Here is a 26,885-nt window from a genome sequence, read left to right as displayed (position 1 = left end):
AGTAATTTATCCATTGCAGTAATTCATCCATTGCAATAATTCAGCGATTGCAGTAATTTATCCATTGCAGTAATTCAACTATTGCAGTAATTCGGCCGTTGCAGTAAGTCATCCCTTGCAGTAATTCATCCATTGCAGTAATTCGGCTATTGCAGTAATTCGGCCGTTGCAGTAAGTCATCCCTTGCAGTAATTCAGTCACTGCGGTAATTTAGCCAATGCAGTAATTCATCCATTACAGTAATTCATCCATTGCAATAATTTATCCATTACAGTAATTCGGCCATTGCAGTAATTCATCCATTGCAGTGATTCATCCATTGCAGTAATTCGGCTATTGCAGTAATTCGGCCGTTGCAGTAAGTCATCCATTGCAGTAATTCAGTCACTGCAGTAATTTAGCCAATGCAGTAATTCGGCCAGTTGGCTCATTTTAAAGGAGGGGGAGATTCAGGTTCTTGTCAAACAGATTTCAAATCACCAGGCGTTTTTTCCTTTTTTTTCCTTCCTCGTTTTCTTTTTCCTTCTCCTTTTCCTTCAATCCTAACGCATGTCATTCTGTTACATCACACTTACAGCTTAAATCCTGATGCAACATTAGCTCGGCATGTGAGTCTTTAATATGCTTGCGTATATACATTATGGAACTCACTACTGCATTATATTTGAACCAGTCTTTCAAGTGAGATAAATGACATACAATTATCTGGTCGGCTTACTCTTGATCTTTTGTTATTGATTTTATTTATGATTTCTTTATATAACTGAAGTTTGATAACCGAGGAATACAAACTATGTTAATCTTGTTTTTTAAACAACATCGTTGATGCATCTTTTTCTTATATCTGTATTTTTTTTTTTTTTATTCATCTATCTCATAGAATTAGTTTAAGAATAGTTGTTAAACACTTTATTTTAAAGATATTCCTTTCATACTTTACCAATATAGTCCACATTTCATTTACATGCTAGCACGGCTACCCGGCGTTGCCCAAGCCATAAAAGTAAACAAAAAAGTGTTTAATTGTAAATAAAGCAATTGGATAATATGGTAAATATTATCCTAAATTTTTAAGAAGATCTTCAAAATGATACTAAGGGAAAGTAATTATAGATCATATTTACACGTCCTCTTTGTGCCTAGCAGCTGTGCTCTAAAATTAATTATGATCAGTCAATTAGTTTTCATGTGAATTTTATTCAAACAAATAAAAACATTCAATGCCGAAATTTTACCGCGGCATTCTATTGTACTCCGATGGAGCATGCTGAAATAATAATGTTATTATTTGGGAGAGAGGCTTTGTTAACTATTCTGTACTTATATATGTTATGGGGACTTATACAGAAAACATGATATTTTGTTTTTAGATAGGATTTTCAGATTAAATCCAATTCTTTGAAACATGATTTGTTCATTAAAATGTTAGGTGAAAGTACAAATTATTTAGAAAACTCCTTCCCCTTCCCATGAGTATCTACATGTGCGTGTGTGTGTGTGTGTGTGTGCGCGCGTGCGTGCATACATTACAGATTACACAGGGTGTAGGCCAGTCATAATGTAAAAATAAACTAGGTCCGAAAAACGTAACTTACTAAAAAAAAAATAAAAAATGTATTTTTAAAAAACCCTGAGTATCTACATGTGCATGTGTGTGTGTGTGCGTGCATACATTACAGATTACACAAAAAAAATTAAAATATATTTTTAAAAACCCTGACACAATAAAACTGTAAGAAAGAAAAAAAAAGGAAACAAAACAGAAACGAATTGATAATTAAAAAATAGAAGGTTAAAAAGAAAAAGAAATGTTATCGCATTGTCAGACGCATGCACAACTGAACACACGCACACACAAACTATAATAAGAACTGTTAGCAAAGGAAAATATGCAAAGTGAGAGTGAGAGAGAGATGGGGGAGAAAGAGTAACCCTTTACACATTGGGCCCCGTAGAATAATAGGGAATAGCAGTCAGACAGTTACAAAGCCTCTAATAGAGTGATTTATCTCGTACACATGCACACACGCACACGCACACACACACACAACTGTAATAACCTATGCATGAGATACCAGGCGAAATAATATGTCCCCTAGTAACGCCATATTTTAATTTTAGTAACTGTTCGTTTATAAAATGAAGAACTGGATTCCAGAATATGAGAATTTACATAGCTCAGCCAATTAGAATGGACGGATTTTGGCGAGGGAGCCTTTATTATGTATGAATAGTAATTAGGTCTATTTATGTATGAGCCAGTTATGGTTGGTGTAATCACCGAATCCTTTGAACGTGTAGAATTCGTCCCATTGATAACTGGTAGCAGTGTTAGGGCTAAATATTTAGAGAGAAAAATAGGGACTCTTTTCTCTAAAGAAGTTGTGATTGTGATGGTGTTGTTCATAGAATATAATGCAGTATTTTATTATTGTGACTGAATGTGTCTAAAATGGTGTTCGAAAGATACATAAGATAAGACAGTGGCTATTAACCTAGCTGTAATGAATTGATATATGGCATCTGTTGTTGCAAACCTATGATACTTTGGTCTGTAGGGGAATTTCTGCGGCTACTTTATTAATATAGAGAGAGAAGAAGAAGAGATAAAATTAATTTTTGCCACGTATCAAAAATTCAGAAACGTTTTTACTCAAAAAGTTTCAATAGTAAAAAATTAGATACCCTGGTATTTAATGGGTTAATGAAATTTCTTTATATAACTAGAGTTTATTCTTTGGGGTCCCTAGTGCAGTGAATAGAGGTGTTGAGTCTCTACAGTTCCAGGTGAGCATTGTCTGAAGATAGCAGTTTCAATTCTACTCAAAGCAGGCCAGAGGATTAGTTGGTCAAAACGTGGTGAGATGACAACTATGGAAGGCAGTAATTACTGGGGATACAGTGAAGAGATTCAGCATTCCTATCCCGTCATGGTTAATCACCTGAAGAAGGCCAAAGGATGAGCTGGCAGAAATGTGGTGAAACAACAATTATGAAGATGAGGATAACAGTCCATAAATTAATCTTGTTTTTTTAAAAATCGTTGATGGATCTTTTTCTTTTATCTGCAGATTTTTATTCATCTCGTAAAAGTATTTCAAGAATAGTTCTTAAACACCTTATTTCAAAGACACTGAATTTGCTTTCATGCTCTGCCAATATGATCTGTTTCACTTACATATGCAGTGGAATTACTGGTAGACTAAAGGAGATCACCAATTTATGTGCAAGAAGTGTAAGACATTGGAGATGGACGAGAACTCAGATTTGGATAAAGTATATAATGCTGATCAAGAAGATACCAACTTTGTGGGTCCTTGTTTTGTAGATTTTTAGTTTTAGCTGGACATATACATACATACATACATACATACATACATACATACATATGATGTATGATGATTGCAACGTCTTGTCAGACGAGTGCCACTCCCTCAGACATTTAAAATCAATGAGCCCAAATGCCTGAGGGAGTATCTATACAAATATGATGTTACAGAGTCTTAGCTTTGTACGACAGCTAAGTCTCTCTCTCGGTTCAAAATGTTCAGATCCAGCAACAAGCAAGAGCAAGATAGCCAGCAACAAATTAAACTGCAGACCAGCTTAAAGCGGGTAATGGTCTTCCGCTTTATGGTTTTTTAAATCAGAGATTTGCTTCTCCTAGAAAGGTGGCCCTGTCGGTGGGGCATTAGAATACGCCGACTGCCTCCCTGCAGAGGGTAAAAGTCCCTCAATGGGGGTCCTGGATATGACCTTAAACTATATCCAGTGGTGAGGCCCCAGCTTGTGGGCTTTGGGGAGTGTGGAGCCACCCTTTAATTACCATTGCTCCCAGGTCCACTCTGACCCGGAATGGTAGTACCTGTTAGGGTCCCAACTATGGGTTAAATAGAAACCGACGTGAAAACAAATATATTCTATTAAAATTTTTTTCAAAATCTTTGGATTCGGCATTAAATAACCCGAAAAGGGTTGATAGGCCGTAATACAAAAACAACCAACAACCTAGAAAGGTTGCCTTCACCACGGCTTACGGGAGCCCTCTCCACCCCAATACACATATACACACACACAAATATACACATACATACATACCTACATACATACATACATATAGACAACTGCCCTTTATATGAAAGACTAGCGGGGGGTACCCGGCGTTGCCCGGGTGTTTGTAGGTGCGTGTGGTGTTAAATAAGAAAAAAAACTTGGAGGGGGGGGTAGAATCGAACCTGAAGCCCTGAGGCGAAGTTTGAAAATAAAGTCGGCCAGCCAGAATGAGTTAGTGAACGATGTTTGAATTTATTTAAGTAAGAATCATATTGACAGGTGCGCGGCCGGAAGTCGTCGAGCGTTATGACGACGACGACAATGTAGGTTTGTTTGTTATAAGCGAAGTAAAAAAAGAAAACAACGTTAACACTTAAGCGGGGAAAAAAACAAAAAAACGAATGATGAAAACAGAAAAACGAACACGTGAAAAATGGCTTAAATAAGCCTGTTTCGATATTAAAATTTAAAAAAATCGGTGGGTACCCGGGTGTTTTGGGGTGTCGCTAAGAATAAGCGAAGTAAAAAAAAAAAAATCAGAAAAACGAACGTTACGTGAAAAATAGCTTAAATAACAATGATTCAATATTTAAATTTAAAAAAATCGAAAAAAACAAACAAACATCTCACACCACGATTCGAACCCAAAAGATTTAGATACTGAACCAACGCCTTAACCAACTGAGCTAAAGTGACGTACATTAAATTTATTCGGTTTTTCAACTATTTAAAGTAAATCAGGTCACCACGTCATCTGACGCATGCGGAGAATCGGTCATTGTCACGAGAGGACCGTTTTTGTTGACCTCCCCACCCCCTGTCGAAAATTGTTGATTTCGGGGTGAAAAAGTTAACGTTTTTGGCCAATTTTTCGATATTTTTCGAGCAAAGGATGGAGATTCAATGTGATACCGAGTTTGTGAATTTTCGTCGCGTCTGTCGAAAGTTTTTAGCAAACATCCAAACATACACACAAACATACATACATACATACATTTTCGCTTTTATATATAGAGATAATGCACAATTTATGTGCAAGAAGAGTAAAACAAGGGAGATGGATGAGAAGTGAAACCTTGCCAGTGAGGGTTGAGGATAGACGTTGCATGGAGAGAAAAGAATTAGCTGCAAAGTTCTTGCTAAGGAGTTTGACTTTGTGTGATGCTGACAGATTTACCTCCGATCCATAGATGACGGTTGAGATAGAGCACAAGCTTCTATTCAGGACCCTGTTTGTTATTTGCCAAAACTGGTTGGAACCAAATCACTGCTTAGCTACTTTGCTTGACGGACTGAGAATACAACTCTCTCGCGTTCTTTATTACTCTTTTACTGGCAGTCATGATGGCGGCTTTAGTCTGAGTACATCTATTATGTTAGAAGCAATGGAAATAGTAATTCAGCACATTCTGGAGAGAACCACGACTGGCTGATAAAGTATTATTAGGGCTGTGACAACAGCATATTCTTTTCATTGTTTTTACTCTCAAGTATATATCTGATATTATTATTATATAGTTAGACACAATTAATCAAACAAGAACCACATCACTCTACATGTAAGATATCAATGGATATACACCTGAGAATCAAAACAAGGAAAAGAGTATGCTGTTGTTGTAGCCCTAGTTATTATTAATCAGGAATGCTTCTGCTCAGTCTTGAAAGACAAAGGATACCTCTTAGGGGCAGTAACGCATATAATTGTGAGGCAAGGGTTGCACAATCCCCAACCAAACCTCTCGAGAATCGGCACTGTTTGAGTCCAGTGGCAAGGAGAAAACCAGGACGACTGGAAACAATGCCGAGATAAGCGGAGAGCACATACAGCATCTGAAAGTCTCAAATGGTTACCCATTTAGTACTGACCAGGTTCAACGTTGCTTAACTTCGGTGATCCAGCGGGAACCGGTGTGTCAACGGGATTATGCCGTATATTCAACAGGAAAACACAAAATTACTCACTTTCATAGTGTTTAGTTTGGTTGTTTTGTTTTGTTTTATGGCATATCAACCCTTTTTGGATTCAGCTATTTTGTTTATATCTTCAAATATTTATTCATGGTGTTTAGTTGGGTTGTTTCTTTTTTGTTTGTTTTATGATATTCTATATATTTATAAAATCAACAGTAGGTTCTCTACAGTGCAATGTAAACTACAATATATTGTGAACTTAGTCACGGTGAAAGGCATGTGAAACTTCTTCCAGGTGCATCATGACGGGTCCCCAATTAGAGCAGGCAATATATCGATTTGATTGAAAAATGGACTATTTCATCGGTTTCAATGACAATAAAAATATGGCAGTGTGAAATCCCAGGCAACGTCGGATCACCCTGCTAGTGACAAATAAGTTATTAAAGTACAAAGTTACTGAATTAGATCATATAGAAATTGTTGTTGATTGGTTAAATATGAGCTTGAAGATTATTATTGTATGATGCATTTCCATCCATTTATCTATTCACAAGAATGGCTATTTGCTTCTAATGCTTCACTTACATATACAGTGGAATTACTGGGCGGTTAAATAGCTCTTACCCCAGTCCATCCACTCCCCCAAAAAGGGAGGGGTGTATTTTTATTGTAGATGTTCTTATTTCGTTCTTCTTCTTGTCTGTCGACCCTGCCGAAGAGCCAAACAAATAAAGAAAGTTTTTTTTGTTTTTTTTTTACATGGTACTCACCACTTATCAAGGCCTGGAGGCCACTCAGGGATAAGAGCTACTGCATGTACATTAATCTATGGGATAATATCGTAGTAATCGTTAGTAATGGAGATTTGATAAAGTGTCTTACTTAAGGGGGTGGTTTATCAGGAATTTGTTTATGTTGGACCTGAAAACATCCCAGTTGCAGTCAGGTGGGAAATAGCCAAACGGAAGAGAGTTCCACAGGCGTGCACTTCTTAGAAAGAAGCCTTGTTCATGGAATCTATGCTTTGATTTAGGCACAGATAGAGAGTGGGGAAAATTATTGACAGTGGTTTCAGCTAGACGGACATTTTTCATGAAAGATTGGCGAGGGGGGATCAGAGATTGGAGCTCAGACGAGCATTGCCATGGAAATAATGATAAAACAAAGACAGGCTCGCAACGTCTCTTCTGTGGGAGAGAAGTTGCACGGAAGAGAAAAGGGCATCCCTACTAAGCTACAAAGTCTATTTTGTACTCTGTCAAGGCAGGATAGGCTGTTTTTAGCAGCTCCTGCCCAGATGCAGCAACAGTACTCCATCCTTGGACGTACTTGGCTTTTTTTATTTTTTATTTTTTTTTTTTTTACAAAGAGCTGACAGAGCTGTCACTGGCTAGCAGGAATTCATTGTCGTCAGCTCTCTTCTGCCTGCTCTTCATCCCATCACGTCTCTCTCCCTCCACTCTCTCTGTCTTACCACTCCTACTGCTATATCTGCGTGATATCACCAATCTTGCTACCTCCTACTGCTCTTCTCTCTATTTAACTGCAGCGGCTGCTGTCTACGCGATGTCGCAGCACATTATGGTACAGGGGTTCCCTAGCACAATTTGTAGAAAAAGGAGTTTGGTACAATTCAAATTTTTGTGGTACTTGTAAACATTGGGTACATAAGAAATGCAGTGGAATTACTAATAGGTTGAGAGAAGATGACCAGTTTGTGTGTAAGGAGTGTAAGACAGTGAAGATGGATGAGAGCTCAGATGTGGAGAAAGTATATAATGTTGATCAAGAACATACCAACTTTGTGAGTCTTTGTTTTGTAGATTTTGAGTTTTAGCTGGACATATATACACACACACACACATATATATATATATATATATATATATATATATATATATACACACACACACACAGAAACAACTTCCCTTTGTATAAAAGATAATATACAATTTGTGTGCAACAAGTGTAAGACAATGAAGATGGATGGGAACTCAGATGTGGAGATTTGAGGTTATCGAAAAGTTTTTTGTTTTTCTTTTACCTTCGTGATGTCATTGGAGCACATTGTGGAGCAGGTGTGGTTGCAAGAATTATGAACTTATGCCATTACTAACGAATACACCGTTATGACTGTTGATGAACAGAAGAGTCAATCTGGCATGTGTACACAGTGTGATGATGTATGAAAGTAAAGCTCAGCCAGCAACGGTTGAGGACATGCGTTGCATGGAAAGAAATGATATGAGAATGATATGATGGATACGTAATTTAAGTCTTAAAGACAGTATAGTCACATTGAAAGAATGGATGCTAACTCTGAGTTAGTAGATATAGAACAGCTGAGGTAACAGGTCCAGTTTACAGTGAAAGGTCAAAGAAAACATAGGAATATATCAGACATTTTTCTTTTTACAAAGAAGTCACCACTTATCAAGGCCCAGAGGTCACTCGAGGATAAGGATTAAAGAGTGTACAGTTGTCAAAAGGACAATATCATAGTAATCGTTAGAAGTGTAAATTTGGTAAATTGGATCACTTAAGGGAAACGGCTTATCAAGAACTTGTTTACATTGGACTTGAAGACGGCCATATTGGAGTCAGCTGGAAAGCAGGAAAACTGAAGACAATTTCACAGGTGTGCAGTTCTAAGAAAGAAGCTTTGTTCATAGAATTTACATTTAGGTTTAGGAACAGATAAAGAGTGGGGGAAATTATTGAGAGTGTTTTCAGCTAGATGAGTGTTTCTCATTAATGTCTGGCAGGCATAGAAGATTGGAGCTTAGACGAGCGCTTGCTATGAAAATAATGATAAAGCAGAGACATGTCTACACGGTGAAATGTATCGAAATAAAGCCAGGCCAGTGAGGTTTAAGGACAGGCGTTGCATGGAAAGAAATGATATGAAAATGATCCAATGAATGTGTAATGTGAGTGATGATCTCAGAGGAAGATTAAATTTGAACAGTATATAGAAATATGTGTGGAATCGAAAACTTCCATAGTATGGTTACATTAAAAGAATGCGAGTTCTTGGGTTAGTAGATTTAGGGAGGAGATTCAGTTCACTAAAATCAGAATAGTCGTCCAAACAATACAAATTATCAATCCTCATCTCAAAAATTCTGTAACAGAAAAAAAAACAAAATTTTAGTGGATTTTTTTCCCCCTTCAATGTAAGCATTGTTTTTAATTTCAATTAAAATCAGTAATTGTTTTTTTTAAATAAAAATCTGCTTTCTAAAAACTTAGATTTTAAAAGAAAAAAACAAAATAAGTGTTGAAAAAAAACTACTTACTTTCATTTGTGACGTCATCCACTCTAGGTCGGTTGAGTTGTCTCCCTCCAATGAATTCACTGCATTCCAAATAAAGCAATCCATTGCACGAGAGCATCATGATTCACCATTCTGAGCCACATTTTGATTTCTTCCAGCCTCAAAGAACTTGTATTTGTTTTGGCATTTACCTTCGATGGAGTAGTTGGGCCGATTCGATCTAGAGAAAAACAAATTCTGACCAGACACAACGGGTTACCACAGCAACAGATACAAGAATTAACTAATCACAGTTCCAGCAACGAACATCGAGGGCCCAGGTTGGTATATCGTTTTTATCATTCTGGTATATCGTTTTTATCATTCTGGTATATCGTTTTTATCATTCTGGTATATCGTTTTTATCATTCTGGTATATCGTTTTTATCATTCTGAGCCTAATTTTTAGATTTGGTTTGGTTGTTTTTGCTTTACGGCATATCAACCTTTTTCAGGTTATTTAATACCGAATCTAGTTATTTTGAAAGAAGATTTTTAATGGGGTATATTTGTTTTTTAAGTCGGATTCTATTTAACCCATAGTTGGGACCCTAACAGGTACTGGACCTGGGAGCAATGGCAATTAAAGGGTGGCTCCACACTCCCCAAGGCCCGCAAGTTGGGGCCTCACCATCGGATATAGTTTTAGGTCATATCCAGGACCCTAATTTTTAGACCTTTGTGTCATCTTTTCTAACCCGGAAAAAGGGGCTGGTTCGATTACTTTGTAGATGCAATAACCTGAGGGATGATAAAGAACGTGATCAAACCAGCAAAGACATCTTGAGAGGAAAGCTTGTTGATGCAAAGAGGACATGTCGCAATAAGAACAAACAGCAACATTTAAGATGACCTGTTGCCATTGAACACAAAGGATGTGATCCAAACTGTAGTGATCGAACACTTCAAGCTTTTGTAGGTCGCTTGCTCTCATTGGCCAGGCTTCACAGCCGTACAATAGAGTGGCACAGATGAGAGCTTGATAGATGTGGATTTTAGTACAGGTGGAACCAGATTAATGGCTTTTCTGAAGAATTCACTTCCTTGACGTCTCGAAAGAAGACCTTTCTGCTTTTTCTTCTTTGCATGTCTTTGAAGCTTGTGGTCATAAAACAGTTTCCCACTTTTTGCATTGATGTTATACTCTGCAATATCTTCTAATCTGCACCGATTGGGCAGCAGAGAGTAAACAAGGCGGTACTACATCTTGTAATCCTTCTTTTCACATTTGCAGATAGTTTGGGTTATTTTTTTAACCTCGTCTGGTCATAGCAACTTTTGATCGTCCCATTCCTGTTTTCAGGCAACTGAATGTTTTTCACGTGAACCAGGATATTTTTGAATCAGAAGAGGAGATTCAAATATCAGTAGGAGGTTGGAACCATAGCTGTCATCTGATCTCAGGAAGAGATCAGATGACAGTTGATTCACACCTATGATAAAGAAACGGTTGAATTTGCATGTATGGAGATTCTGGATCACGAGTGGTTTGTTTCTCAAATGTTGTTAGGGGTCTGACATAGTTAAAGAAGCTTCAGATTGACTTAAGTCATTGAACCACTGGTGTATGCCCATGACAGAGATGGCGTTTGTGATCTTTACTCAGCTGGCAATTCCCATTTCACATCTGAAGGGCAATGTTTGTGAGGAGGTGTCAATTGTTCAGGATTGTTTAAAGAAGCCAGTGATCAAACGGATGGTATTGTTCAATGTTAAATTGAGTCTAGTTTTTCAGCATGCATTAATCTCTCACAAACACAACACACATACTCTGCAGAGGAGTAGCACATAACCAAGGTAGTACAATGTGTGTGTGTGTGTGTGTGTGCACGTTCTATGTCTATGTCCCCCCCACACACACACACACTTGGATTTGATCAGTTTTTGTAGGATGTTGTTCCAGAAGCTGGCTTTTATTTTTGTCTTCTGTACATATTCCTTGAATGAGAGGATGCAGTCCAGATTTATACCAAGATAGACGAGGTTGGTATCATTCGCAAGTTATATTCCAGACCATATGATGTTTAGGGGTTGGTTGGCCTTCTGGTTTCCAAGAAGAAATGAGAAGACTTGAGTTTTTGCAAAACTTTGCATGCAGGTGGTTACTTTACTGGAGAATGAAGATCTGGCATCACCACATTTGAGATGAACTGCTTTCAACGAACTCAGAAGATGCGACAGATTTGCAGCCTTCATGAGCTAAGATTCTGAAAAAGACGAAAATAAAATATTGTAAATTTATGTATATGCCATTGTAACTGCTCATTAAGTATGATTAAACAGGGTGAATGTTGAGGAGGACTAGAGAAACATACAAGATTTTGGGTTGAAACATTTTTTCTCTAAATATTTCAATGAAAAAAAAAAAAATGCAATAAAAGTATAGATTAAAAATGTCATCGGCATAAGAACTGCAAATGGCGTTGACAGAAAAACTTTTGCAGGAATGAAGCGATATTTATACACTAGAATAGTTATATTCCAAACCACGTGATGTTTAGGGATTGGTCTCCCGGTTTCAGAAATAAAACGAGCAGACTTGAGCTTTTGCAGAGTTTGTATGCAACTGACGCTTGAAATGAGCTGCTTGCACACACACATATATATATATATATATATATATATATATATATACTCCTATAATTATTTTTGTGTGTGTGTATTTATATTCATATTAAAAACCCATTTTTCTATTTATTTAAAAAGAAAATACAACTTTGTTTTATATGGGTTGTGGAATTGCATTCATCTGCAAAAAATCTAGTCAATTTGCATATTCTTTTAGACATTCATTTTAATTAATTCCTTATGAGTTTTTTCGGTTTCCTTAGGAGATGATCATCTTTAGTTAACTATTACGTGTAATTCTATTCATGCAGATATTCTACATGATTTATACTTGTTGTAATATTTTCGTAAAAAGGTTATAGTAAACACAAACCTCTTTCTATATATATTTATGTATGCGTATATGTATTGTATAAAAACTTTTGCCTATCAAACTCCTGTCAGTTTTTGATCTAGAGACATGAAACTTAATATATAGGGTACCCGAAACCATGCGAAACTTTATATTTGGGTTTTATCCGGGGAAAATCAGTGCAAAAGTGTGAAAATTAAAAAAATCAAATTTGCCAGGTGAAAATTGAACAATGGCATGCGTGACATAATAGCTATTGGTGCATGTTTTATTTTTTATCTTTGCAGCAAACATGTCTTCATAGCTCAGGCATTAACATCAAAGGAAAAAGTAAATCATAAGCTAAACGTTTTGGTTTCGATTCTTGCGGGGCTCTGTATATATTTTTATACTCAATATTAATATAGCTCTAGGATAAATATACCTATTGAGCTTATTATATATCTGCAGTACGATGAGCAATGTTCCTTTAATATATTAATATGTTAAGCTACACTTTGCTCTTCTAGACCTCCAGTCTAATTCCCTCTCTCTCTCTCTCTATATATATATATATATATATATATATATATATATATATATATAACGTAAATAACGAAGTTTTTATTGTTTTACTAACTTTCACATGATCCCCCATTTTTTTAAAACCCCCAAATCCATGTGTAATTGTACATATCCTATCCTGGATCCTGAATTCAGGGTTTGATTGATTTCTCGTTCGTTCCTTGAACCAGCGAAATCTAAATAAATAAAAGCTAAAATTAAATTAGAATATCCTTAAAAAGCGAGACTCATTTAAAATAGTGCCCCCAAAATAGACTAAAAACTAAGTTATAGGAGGATGTTCTTGACTGTAAGGGTTGTACGAAACTAAAAACTAAGTATAAATACGAGATCCATTTAATATGGAGGGAAAAAATAAACGTGTTCACAACGGATTGAAGAACTTGTTGGGAATAGTTGTAAGCGTCTCTGAGGAGTGACTGGATGGAAGATTTACAGTTCTATGGACGAGAGGTAATTGTCCATCCTTTCACAAAACAGCTGTAAGAGCTTAACGCCAAAATGAGTGAATTTCTATTCATGTAGGTTGTGATTTGATTCAATTTACATTATATATATATATATATATATATATATACATATATATATATATACCAGCAAGCCGTCCAGCATTGCCCGCTCATAAAATATGCTTTAATATGATTTTAATTTATGCAGATTTCGTATTATTATAGGACCTCTATTGATTATTATATTGTACCCAATATATAGTAGTGATTTTAAAAGTAAAAAAAAAATTTAAATATGCCATCAGTGAGAATATAAAAAAAACTTGATTACCTCTCCAATTTGTCCTAACGACCACTATTCTCTTCATAGGAAAATTACTTCCACCTGTATATAAAGAACCCATCTACAAAGTTTTTTTGTTTTTTTTCTCCCGATCTTGTCACCTGGCAAACTAAGCAGAAGTGCAGCCACTTGTGTGAATAGTATCTTCTATTGCAATATGGTACCGCGATTTACCAGAGTACCAACATTTTTTTTATGCATCTAAGCCTCATTACAAGTGATATTTTTGAACAGACTCGTGATCGAACCTACTGTTGGTGCGCATATTGTTTTTTGCGTTTATTTTTACTGACCTCAATCAGTTAATAACAGTTCAGATTAATAAGACGTTCCACTGCTCATACAATCTGCCCATAAGCAATGAGATATTGATTTTCATGGTTCTAGAAGTTGCTATTGCTGTTTACATATATATGTTTATATAAATACAATGTAAAGATTAATACAGTAAAAAAAAAAAAATAAATAAATAAAAATTTTTTTTAAATGAATATCCTAGAAACAAGAAAAGACATTTTAAACATGTTTACATTCAAGTTACGCTTATGGCTTATAGTGGAACTGATACGCACAAATGTTTGCTGCTTCTTTAACAAGTGGTTGCAGACAGACACCCAACAACAAAGCAAGATTGGGTTGTTTTGTTTTAGGACATATCAACTCCTTTCGGATTATTTAATATTGAATTCTGAACTTTAGAACGGTTGGTTGGTTGTTTTTGTTTTACGGCATATCAACCCTTTTCAGGTTGTTTAATGCCGAATCCAAAGATTCTGAAGAAAATTTTTTTTAAATAGAATTTATCTGTTGTTTTCAAGTCGGTTTCTATTTAACCCATAGTTGGGACCCTAACAGGTACTACCACTCCGGATCAGAGTGGACCTGGGAGCAATGGCAATTAAAGGGTGGCTCCACACTCCCCAAAGCCCGCAAGCTGGGGCCTCACCACCGGATATTGTTTAAGGTCATATCCAGGACCCAACTTTAGAACGGAACCCTTTATTTACTTCACGGGGGTAGCATGCTCTCGTTCTGTCAGCCATGACTGGATAGAAATCCTAAGTAATCCGCAATTGTATTTTTCGGTCGCCACTATGGGTCTTGTGAAACGTTTGTGAAAATGACACTCAAAATGAGAGCAGTAGTTTGAAAAATCTACATATTAATATGATAGCGTGCGTGGTATTTTCTGTGTCACGCTTACATCCGGGTCGTTTAATTTTTATGTATTTCCATTTCTTGTCATAAATAATTTTACCAAGAATTCTTCATAGTTTTGGTTTCGATTACAGCTGATGACACTTAAGTCATGTTTTTTTTTTATAAATAATTTTATCAAGAATTTTTCATAAGTTTTGGTTTCGATTATGGCTGAAGGAACTCAAGTTATATATATATATATATATATATATATATATATATATATATATATATATATTCATAAGTTTTTATTTTGGTTTCGATTCAAACTGATGCACGCAAGTCATATGGATATTTTTTTAAATTTTGAAGTTGCAACTTTATAACATATAAAAATCGATAGAACATTAACTCTATAATAATATATACGAAATCTGCAAAAATTAAAATATCATATTTAAGCATACTTTATGACCGGGTTTTGCCGGGCGTACGTGCCAACTTAGATACATACTTCTGCAGTTTTAACAAAAGAGCTACAATAATATATAAATATAAATGTTTCCATTTATGCTATAAATTTCCTATGCTATAAATGTTTATGCTATAAATTATATATATAATTTCCTATGCTATGTTTATAGCTATGCTATAATTTCCTATGCTATGTTTATAATAATATGCTATATTCCTATGCTATGGTTATAATAATATGCTATGCTATAATTTCCTATGCTATGTTTATAGCTATGCTATATAATTTCCTATGCTATGTTTATAGCTATGCTATATAATTTCCTATGCTATGTTTATAGCTATGCTATATAATTTCCTATGCCATGTTTATAGCTATGCTATATAATTTCCTATGCTATGTTTATAGCTATGCTATATAATTTCCTATGCTATGTTTATAGCTATGCTATATAATTTCCTATGCTATGTTTATAGCTATGCTATATAATTTCCTATGCTATATTTATAGCTATGCTATGTTTATAGCTATGCTATGTTTATGCTATAAATTATATATATAATTTCCTATGCTATAAATATTTATGCTATAAATTTCCTATGCTATAAATGTTTCCATTTATGCTGAACATCCACATATGAATGAGTCTCCTGTGGAATTTCTAGAGGTCCCACTAGTCGAAATAATATGAATAATGCATTTTATGTTAGATGCATCCAAGCAAAACAATGATAAAACCTTTTCCTAAATGCAGGATTCAACATTAAATAACCAATCCATATCTAAAAAAATTCAGAAAAGTAAAATGAATTCATTCAGCTTGTACGTTTAGCAACGCATGTATTTTTCGTCAGGGATTAAGTGGATATGTGCAGGAAGTTATGTCTTGACAGGAAGTTCACGTGACAAAAAAGCAAGATAGTCCCTGTTTCTTGTGTGTCCCCTGTCAAAATGAATGGATGGTCGTAAACAGACGTGTGTGCAGTCAGGACCAACCCTATTCAGGGTTTAACCGGTTTCCTCTGGAAGAGGAAGTTTCATAGGAGTATGAAATTCACAAGCGGTCCCCAGTCGAATCTATATCCTCGTTAGGGGAGATGACGACATTAGGTTTTTGCAGCTTTTTGCAGGGAGGTGTCGACGTCCTCCTACATACAGCACTTGGACTTCCCAAATTGGTCATCCATTTTAGTAATGATCATGCTCAACGTTGCTTAACTTCGGTGATCTGACGGGAACCGGTGTGTCAATGTGATTATGGCGTATGTAAACAGACATCGGGAACAACAAAGTGAGATTAGGTTGTTTTATTTTGTTTTACAGTGTATAAACTCTTTGTTTTATTTGATGTTGAATCCAGTAAATTTAGAAAGTTTTATAGTTGTTTTGCTTGAATGCATCTAAAATAAAATGCGTTCTTCATATTATTTGGCTTCTTCGGAGTGCCGTTTTCATCTTGAGGGTCATTTTCACAATGTCTTCATCGATGTAACTTCCAACCTTCTTCACGTGTATCTTGACGAATCTGGGAATGTTTCTGTTGAACTCAGGAATTTGGATGGAATTTTGAACTGAATGCTTTATTTACGTCCTGAGGGTAGTATGCTCTTGTTCCGTCAGTCATAACTGAATAGAGGTCCTAAGCAATTGTATTTTTCAGTTGCCCGCACTGAGAATTGACTCTTCAACCTTCAGGAGAACCTTACAATTGATTTTTTTCAAGTACTCTAACCATTGTGCCATGGGTCCTTGCAAAACGTTGTAAAAATGACACTCAAGATGAGAACAGTAGTCCAAAGAATCCAAATAATACAAATAACCAATCCTCATCTTAAAAATTCAGAAAAGTAAAATGCTTCATCCAGTGTGTTTAGCAACACATGTATTTTCTGTTATGGATTAAGTTGATGCTTGCAGAAAGTTACATCCTGGCAAAAAGCTCATGTGACAAAAAAACACGATAGACCTTGGGTGTCCTCTGTCAAAATGAATGGACGACATTTTTTGCACGATTGAGAAGTATGTGAAATTTGCCACCTTTCTCGACATTACTTAAGAGGTTTTCATTCGCATTGAGAGACCATGAATATACCTTGAAGCAAACGTTTGTGATCTCTAACACGAATGAGCACTGCACACTAACTTTTATGTAAGACTAGCCTGGTTGCCCGATGCCCCCCCCCCCCGGGTGTTAGGAGGTGTGTTTTGAGAAAAAAAAAAGTGGTAGTAGGCAGGCAGGCTCGAACCCGTACTGCAAAGGAAAAGAACATGAAAAAAACAAATGTGAAGTCTTTGCCATTGCGTCCATAACCAAACCGGAAGTGGCGAATGTTTAAATTAAGGCTAGTCAATCGAAAAGAGGGGCTGACTTTCGAAAATATCGGTGAAGAAAGTGACTTTTCCCTGTAGAAAAGTGCCCAGTTGAGGGTGAAGGAATTAATGTTTTTAGACAATTTTTCAATATTTGTGGTCCGAAGGGTCAAGCTTCAAAACAATACCGATCTCATGAAAATCCGTCGCCTCTGTCGAAAGTTTTAGGCAGACATATATACATTTAAACAGACAGGTGAGATTTACATTATAGACTAGCGGGGGGTACCCGGCGTTGCCCGGGTGTTTGGAAGTGTGTGTGGTTTTGGGTAAATCAAAACTCGGGGGGGGGGGGGCTCAAATAAAAAAGAAAGTTTTGGTAGGTGAGTATGAGGATCGAACCCGAACCTTTGAGGCAAAGTTGGAAATTAAAGTGCGAAAAAAAAAAAGTGCGATGTTAACCACTGGGCCACCGCGATATACTAATGAAAATGCGTTTGAATTTATTTAATTACTTAAATTGGCAGGTGTACGTTTTAATGACTTAATGAGGTCAACTTTGACTGCGGAGTAGTATTTTATTTAATGCAGGAACGCTTTTTTTATTTTTATTTTCCCAAGATGTTGTGGGGGGGGGGACCAGCTCCACTTGTTCAAATTGAATAACAATTGTCTGATATAAGGAAAATATTTCCACATTGATCAAAGCTGATTGCTTTCGGACATTTCCGGCATGCGACCGGAAAAATACCGCCAGAATTAGTGTCACTTTTATTATACGAAAAAGCCTAATCGACATGCCGCGAGCGAAAAATGTTGAATATTTATCTTCCCGAAGTCGAGCAAATTAAATAGACAGGCGACCTCCGTTGTTAACTCGGAGATATTATGATTTATATGTGATATAAAAAGTTTTCAGAAGTTGTGAGCCGACCGACCGCTTCTCTGAAAAAAGCCTTTCTTGGACATACACAAAAAGCAAACACACATACACACATTTTCGCTTTTATATATAGAGACTAGCGGGGGAGGGGGCTACCCGGCGTTGCCCGGGTGTTTGGAGGTGTGTGTGGTTTTGGGTAAATCAAAACTCCGGAGGGGGGGGGGAGGTTAAAATTTAAAAAATGTTTTGGTAGGGTAAGTATGAGGATCGAACCGAACCTTTGAGGCAAAAGAAATTAAAGTGTGAAAAAAAAACGTGCGACGTTAACCATTGGGCCACCGCGAAATACTAACAGAAACACGTTTGAATTTATTTAAGTTTTAAAAACAGAATTGACATGTGGCCACAATAAAAATTAACTCTGCTGCTTCTATTTGACCTCATTAATGAGGTCAAATAGAAGTAGCGGACTTAACTTTTGCTGCGGGACAGCTTTTGGGTTTGTTTACCCAACTTCAGCTGGTTGTTTCCCCAAGATGTTGGGGAGGGGGAAACCAGCTCCCCATTCCGAAGATGTTAGGGAGGGGAAAACCAGCTCCCCATTCCCAAGATGTTGGGGGAGAAACCAGCTCCCCATTGTCCAGATTGAATAGCAATTGTCTGATATAAGGAGTTTGGCCCCACATTGATCAAAGCTGATTGCTTTCTGGACGTTTCAGCAAAAGCCGAGAACACAAACGTTTGAATTTAGTTTCACTGTATTTATACTAAAAAGCAGGACAAACAGGGGACAGAGCGAAATAGCGCAAATCTTATAAAAGTCGACGTAAATAAATCTAGAGGCGACCCGCATTCCCAAATCCTAGATATTATTATCTAGGAGGTATACAAACAGTTCTAAGCGATAGTAACCACCCGGGACCGTTGGTGAAAAAAGCATTTGCGAGACATACATAAAATGACCACATACATTTTGCCTTTTATATATATAGATTAACAATCCTGATACTCTTTTTTTTTACAAGGGGAGTCTCCACTTATCAAGTCCTGAAGGCCACTCGAAATTAAGGGTTAATGCATGGACAGTGATCGAAATTGACTATTTAAGGAGAAGGCTCAACAAGAATTTGTTTACATTGGGCTTGAAAACGACCATGTTGTAGTCAACCAGAAAGTAGGTTAGCGGAACAGAGTTTCACAGCCTGACAGTTCTAGGAAAGGAGCTTTGTATATGGAATTTGCATTTAGATTTAGACACAGGCAAGTGCTTTATGTGAAAGTCTGGCGTAGGATGATCATAGATTGAAGCTCTGATGAGCACCTGCTGTGAAAATAACGATAGAGCAGAGTCAAGCCTGTAACATCTCTTCTGTGGAAAAGAGGTTATCATAAACAAGTTCTCCCATGATAAATCTAGAAATTGTTGTTAATAAATTTCATGGTATATTTAGATGTACATGTGACCCGTTGGGTCATAAGCATTACCATTATTTATTTTAGTTTAACTTCATTTGACAATTCATAAACTGTGACATATCTTTTAAAACATTTTCCTTGCATAACTAAAAATGATCAGTCTCTTTACTTCTATATTATTATTATTTCTCCTCTTGCTTCATAAAGATAGGTATATGTTATGGGAACTTACACATTCAATCGTAATAGACTCTTCTAATCATTATAAAAACCCAGAGTCTAATATTCTTGTGGGGAATTATCGCGACCCAAAGCAAGACTACAGACTGCTTAACTAATAGCCGGAAAATTCTGACAATCTTTTCTTTGTATTCACTTTCTTGCACAATATATTCTTTTCTACCTAAACCCGTTGTTCAAGTCTTTCTTTATGACCTTTTCCTAGGGCCATCGCAGTATACGAGAGGCATTCAATAAGTAGTGTCCCTGATCCAGTTGTCTGATCTAGCTGAAATTCTGCACGCACAATAATTTATATCTCTATGGGTTATGTGGCAAATTACAGCTCTCAACTAATTGTGGCTTTTGGGGTTACAGATGTTTGAACTAAGATAGATGTCAAATAGAGCTTGTTGAGTGTCATGCAGTGATCTGGTTTGTGTATTTGAAAGGATGCAAACCACAGGAGACTTCTAATGAAATGAAAGAATTGTATGGGAATGATGCTTCATCATATGATCTTGTAAAACGCTGACATCATGAATTCAAACATGGCCAGAAATCTGTGGAAACAGCTCACAGACGTAATCGCCCCTGTCCACTTTTGCCATTGATGAGGCATCTGTCATTCGAGTTAAGGCTGCCATTTTGGAAGATCGATGTGTGACTATTCACCAAATAATCCAAGAGGTCAAGGTCATTCTTGACACTGAGTATATATAATGTGTCTTCCAGATTAATTCCCAGGTTTTTTCCAGAAACAGAGAGCGTGTCAAGTGCTCGAGGATGAATTTGAAGATGTGCCAAGAAGATGAGTCAAAGTTTTTCAAAAGACTGATTACACAAGATGAAACCTGGAACACTTTGATCCAGAGACCAAACCACAGTCTATATAGTGGAAGGACTTGGACTCACTACCTCCAAAGAAGGCAAGCGTGAAGCCCTCCACTGGAAAATCATGCTCAAAGACTTTTGAGACTAGGACAGAATAGTAATGATTACCACAATTACAACAGGTTATTATGCTTCACTTTTGAGAAAATTAAGAGAAGCTATCAAAATAAGGAAATGGGGCAAGATCAGCAAAAGTATTCTGCTCTTGCAAGACAATGCTCCAGTCTGCAACACACGTCACCAGATCAGAAGCATGAGTGTGTGGCTATGACATCTTCCATCATCCTCCTACTCTCTTGACTTTGCACATTCTGAATTTCACCTCTTCCCAACCATGAAGTCGTGTTTGAAAGGAAAGTGCTTCCGAGATAATGAAGCCTTGGTTTCCGAATTCATGTCATGGTTGGAGGGACCAACCTGAGGTGTTCTACAAAAATAGTCTCAAGAGTTGCGTTAAACTGGTTGGTTTCTATGTAGAGTAAGACTAATAACTTTAGCAAACTTCTTCATCTCTTCATCTTTGAGAAATGAGCCAGGGGCATTACTTATTGAACACCCCAAGTATATACTATAAATCTGATTATAACAACTACCAAAGTCACAGTGTGGTTGGGAGACCAACCTGGGGTGTTCTACAAAAATGGTCTCAAGAGCTACGTTAAACGATGGGAGAAATGCGTAACTCCGGTTGGTTCCTGAGGGGGGTTGGTTGATATTCACCGATACCTGGTATCACAGCCATGGCATGAGCATAGATAAATATCTCTCAACCCTTAACAAAAAAAAGGTGTCAGTAATTAGCAATATGAAGACCAGTCACACATTTAATATAGAAATTTATTGAAGGAAACATCACTTTTATTATTTGTGCTTTGTCATCACACAGGAGAAAACATGTTAAGAGTTTGATTTTGATTTTGGAATTAAATGAGAGAGTTTTTCTGGACGGAGGGAATAATGCCCTTTAAAGAAGTAGGAGCAAAAAAGGAATTAAATTTCTTCTTAAAATAATCAGATCCAATTAAGGGTAAATCCTTTCCATGCAAATATTTCCGAGTCGATTGTACAAGTAGTAATTCTGCTCGACTCAAAAAACATGTTATGTTGAGCGGCATATGAAAACATATTGTTCTTTTTAGACGAGTTGTGCGTTTTTGCACCATGTTGCTGGAACGACAGGCAAAGAGGAAAAGACGCACAAAGTCATGTTAGTAATTTTACGTCAACAAGACGGAGTTGTGCAGCGAGTTGCTTACTCATGGTACTGAATCCTGAACAGTGACTCACATGATTTGGATTTTGCGTGTCTAGTGCCGTCCTTATCCATGAAATTCAACTGATTTGGATTTTGCGCTTCTGGATGGCTGCCAGTGACGGCTGTTAGAAAAAGATTTTAGAAAAGTGTTTTCTTCGAGCGTTGATTGGACGGAAAGTGGATACCTTGTCACGTGATATTGCTTTATTTTACGTCCACACGAACAGACAAAGTTTTACTTTTTGCTTCTACAGAATTTATGTGGATATGACAAATGTACGTGTAACTGAAATGTTATTTATCCATCCATTTTAATGTCTCTGGTGTATCGCTACATATGTATAGATATTTTTTTTATTTTATTATTAATTATATTATTAGTAGCAGTATTACCATTATCATTATAATTTTAATTGGTATTAATAATAATAATAGTGTTTTTATTACTATTAGACTTATTTGTAACATAATCATGTCAGCATTTTGGGGCACGGCATGAACGTGACATAATGAAAAAAAAAAGACATGTGGGAAGTTATTCTTCCTCTTACCCCTTTGATGACAACCAGCTGTGTCTGGTGCCGTGTAATGACAGACATTGTCAGCCAGCCATGTTTAGTGCAGTCCTTCTCCATGAAATTTTTATTTGGCCATTTTTCCTTACTCCTCCCACGTGCCTTCTTTGAATCTCTTATGCCACTTAAAAACTGATGTTCAATTCATACAAGATGGTCCAAAAGCAGTCTAAAGCATTCCGTACGTTTTTTAGGAATTTTTCAAGTTTAAAATAGAATTTTATTGCATATTGTTCTTCTAAAATATCCTCATGTCCAGATTGCTTTTGAAATGCACCAACTGTGACAATCAGGCTTTAGTATAGCATATTCCAATTCCTACTGTAGCTGTTCATTTGAACCTGAAGTCATCTCATAAGACGTATAGCAATAACAAACTGAATTTTCAAGAGTCTATGACAAATTTAACAAAAAAAGTCTGAAAACTTACTGAAGTCACCTCGTATATTTCATATAACATTTATTCACAAATTGTGTTAACACTCCGGAGATTACAACGCTTTGACTTCATATTTTTAGATCTGGACTTCACCGGCTTCCATGATGTTTTCTTCCCGACTTCAATTGATTTCCTTAGCTGCCTTTTCTACTAATTAACGTCCGTGTATATATTGAACTATTTCTATGTGATTATTATAAGAGAAAAAAGATGTATGTTCTGTATATTGTCATTAATTACTAGGGCTATGAAAAGAGAATATTCTATTCATTATTTTGACTCTCGAGTATATATTAGTTAATATCTTATATGTTTTTAGATAATGTGGTTCTTGATTGATTTACTGTGTGTAACTGTGTTGGACATATACCCGAGAGTCAAAACAATGATAAAAATATTCTCTTGTCATAGCCCTGGTGATGACGTAATTTGCATGTCCACAAAGAATCCTCTCATCCGACATCTGTCACAGGTATTTAGGTATTGCTATTCTTAACGTACATTCCTTTTTCTGAAAACATATTTGTTTTTATTTATCTAAAATTCCTTCTTGTTATTGTTCATAGAATCTAATCAAGTTAAATTTCTTAAACGCCATTTAACCATATTTGTCCTTTAATTGCAGTTTTCTCTTAAAAACAAATCTAATTATATCTGCATGATAATAATAATAATCTTCTTGCTCAGGTAATTCGGTTATGCCCCAGGGGTGCTAATAGTCAACATATACTGATGTAATATATTAATAAAAATGTATTTTTAAAGATTAGAATTGTTGATACATATTATTTGGAGTGTTTGGACTACTGTTATCAGAGTTCTGTTTGAAATCCTGAATAAATTCCAGAGTTTTTATATATATATATATACACACACACAGGAATCACCACTTATCAAGGCACGGAGGCCACTCGAGGATAAAGGTTAATGGGTATACATTAGTCAATGTGATTATAGCATAGTAAACATAAATAGTGGGAATTTTATAAATTGGATTACTTAGGCGAACGGTTCATCAAGAACTTGTTTACGTTGGACTTGAAGACAATCAGATTGTAGTCAGCTGGAAAGCAGGCGTGTAGTTCTAAGAAAGAAGCTTTGTTCATGGAATCTATATTTAGGTTTAGGCACAGATAAAGAGTGTGGGAAATTATTGATAGTGGTTTTGGCTAGACGAGTGTTTTTCATGAAAGTTTGGGGGAACCATAGATTGAAGCTCAGCTGAGCACTTGCTATGAAAATAACGATAAAGCAGAGACAGGTTCGCAACATCTCTTCTGTGGGAAAGAGGTTGCAGGGAAGAGAAAAAGGCATCCCCCACTAAGCTATGAAGTCTATTTGTCAAGGTAGGATAAGCTGCTTCTAGCAGCTCCTGCCCAGATGTGGCAACCATCGTTGGCCATACCTAGCTTTTATATAGGTAGAGAATTGCATCAGAAGTGAGATATCTACTTGAGTGGTAGAAGGATCTCACCATTTTTCCAGCGGCCTTGGCAACAGATTTGATGTACGTGTTCCATTTCAGATTGGGAGTAAAGGTCAAGCCCAGAAGCTTGTCAAAACATGAAGCCTCCCCAAGATGAGTCGTTCATTTCAATTGATGCCAGATGGGCATCAGAGCATTGATGATGTAAAGATAGAAGCTTGGTTTTAGATGCATTAAAAGTAACCAGCCACCTCTTTCCCCATTGTACCACGTGTTCAAGATCAGAGGAGAGAATCAGAGAGAACATGGTCATTTACGGTCTTTGATGTATTACCATAGATGGTAGTGTTGTCAGCATAAATGTCTATGAATGATGTAAGGATGTGATTTGGAAGATCATTAATGTAGATCAGGAAGAGAGTTGGGCCCAGGATGGATCCTTGAGGAACTCCAGCATTAATACTAAGAGCTTCTGATTTCTGCCCATCAACCACTACTTTTATGAACCTATCAGTGAGAAATGATTTAATAATTGAGAAGACATTTCCAGCTATACCATAGCTGGAGATCTTGTGAAGTAGACCTTTATGCCATATCTTATCAAAGGCCTTTGATAAGTCAAGAGCAATTGTCCTAGAGAGGGAGCCTCTGTCGAGAGATTCGCTAATCCTATGAGATATAACTGTAAGCACATCTGCTGTAGATCTAGCAGAACGGAAACCATATTGCATGTCACTAAGAAGGTTATTTTTGCTGAGATGGTTGACTACTTCTCTATTTAACACAGATTCCAGCAGCTTACTCATGACACACGGGAGACTTATTGGTCTGTAGTGAGTGGAAGATGAACGGACGGTTCTAGGAAAGAAGCTTTGTTCGTGGAATCTGCATTTAGATTTATGCACTGATAAAGAGTGGGGGAAATTGTTAACAGTAGTTGTAGTTAGTTAAGTCTTTTTTGTGAAAGTGTTGCAAGGGAGGACCATAGATTAGAACTCAGACGAGCATTTATCATGAAAATAATGATAGAGTAGAGACAGGCTCGCAAAATCTCTTTTGTTGAAAATAGGTTGTAGGGAAGAGAAAAGGGAATCACCTACTAGATTTCGAAGTCGGTTTTGAATTCTATCAAGGCAAGATAGGGTGTGCTGGGCAGTTCCTGCCCAGATGTGCCAAAAGTACTCCATTTTAGAACGTGTTTGGCTTTTATACAGATAGAGCACTGCATCGGTAGTGAGATACATACTGAAGCAGTAGAATGATCCAACCATTTTTTCAGCAATCTTGGCAACAGATTTGATGTATGTGTTCTACTTAGGAGTGAAGGTCAGTCCCAAAAGCTTGGTGCTTCCACAAGACGAGAGACATTCATTTCAGATGGGAGTCAGAGCTCTTTCTTCAAGTGCATCTTGTACAACTCAGGAATTTGTACAGAATTTCCAAACAGAACCCCTTATTTAATCCATGGGATAGCTTGTCTTCTTATTCTGTCAGTTATGATTGGTATGTATCTATTCCAATTGTAGTTTGGTAGCACGACTTCTAGAACAAGAATAATCTACCCCAGTGGATTAAATGAATTGTTCCATTTGAAATTCTTTATAGATTCTAGAGTCGAAAATAAAGATTCCAAAGTTTGATAAAATGCTCCTGAAAAAGATCAAAGGTTACATCAGCTGAAATGTCCTGAGAATAGCATCCAAGATTAGAACAGAAATACCGATTAAAGAGCCAATCATGAATCAAATTAATTTTAAATAGCCATCTATAATATAAATCTCACCAGTCTGTTTAAATGTATGCATGTATGTATGCATGTATGTATGTATGTCTGCCTAAAACTTTTGACAAGATTTTGACAAGATCGGTATTGTTTTGAAGCTCAACCCTTCAGATGACAAATATCGAACAATTGGCCAAAAACATTAATTACCTCACCCTCAACTTGGCACTTTTCTACAATGAGGGGGTCGCTTTTTACGATTAACTAACTATAATTTACACCTTCGCCACTTCCAATTTGGCGATGGATGCAACAGTAAAGACGTTACGTTTTTTTTTTTTTTACACGTTCTTTTCTTCTTTCGCGGTATGGGTTCGAGCCTGCTTGCCTGCCTACTATTACTTTTTTTTTTTTAATTTTATTTATTCATTTTTTTTTGTCAGCACAAACCTCCAAACACTTGGGCAGCGCCGAGTACCCACGCTGGTAATATTTAAAAAACGAAAAAGGGACATAACTCTAAATCTAGCAACACAGAGTCACTTTTGATTCAAACAAAAAGTAATA

The 26,885-nt window shown here is 36.5% G+C and overlaps 1 protein-coding gene across 2 annotated transcripts in view; it reads right to left on the bottom strand.

Moving 5' to 3' along the window:
* Window positions 1–26,885, bottom strand: part of LOC145287798 (N(6)-adenosine-methyltransferase catalytic subunit METTL3-like) — a 149,738-nt gene that overhangs the window by 60,534 nt on the left and 62,319 nt on the right. For both annotated transcript variants that reach the window (XR_013869200.1, XR_013869199.1), the window contains exon 2: window positions 9,270–11,494. The gene's annotated coding sequence lies outside the window, so the exon portion shown is untranslated. The remainder of the gene's footprint in view (window positions 1–9,269; window positions 11,495–26,885) is intronic.

The sequence above is a fragment of the Euprymna scolopes genome, chromosome 11, assembly GCF_053919585.1.
Source record: "Euprymna scolopes isolate OS-2025 chromosome 11, ASM5391958v1, whole genome shotgun sequence".
NCBI lineage: Eukaryota > Metazoa > Mollusca > Cephalopoda > Sepiida > Sepiolidae > Euprymna > Euprymna scolopes.
The sequence above is the reverse complement of the archived record's forward strand: the minus strand, read 5'-3'. Positions and strand labels throughout refer to the sequence as shown.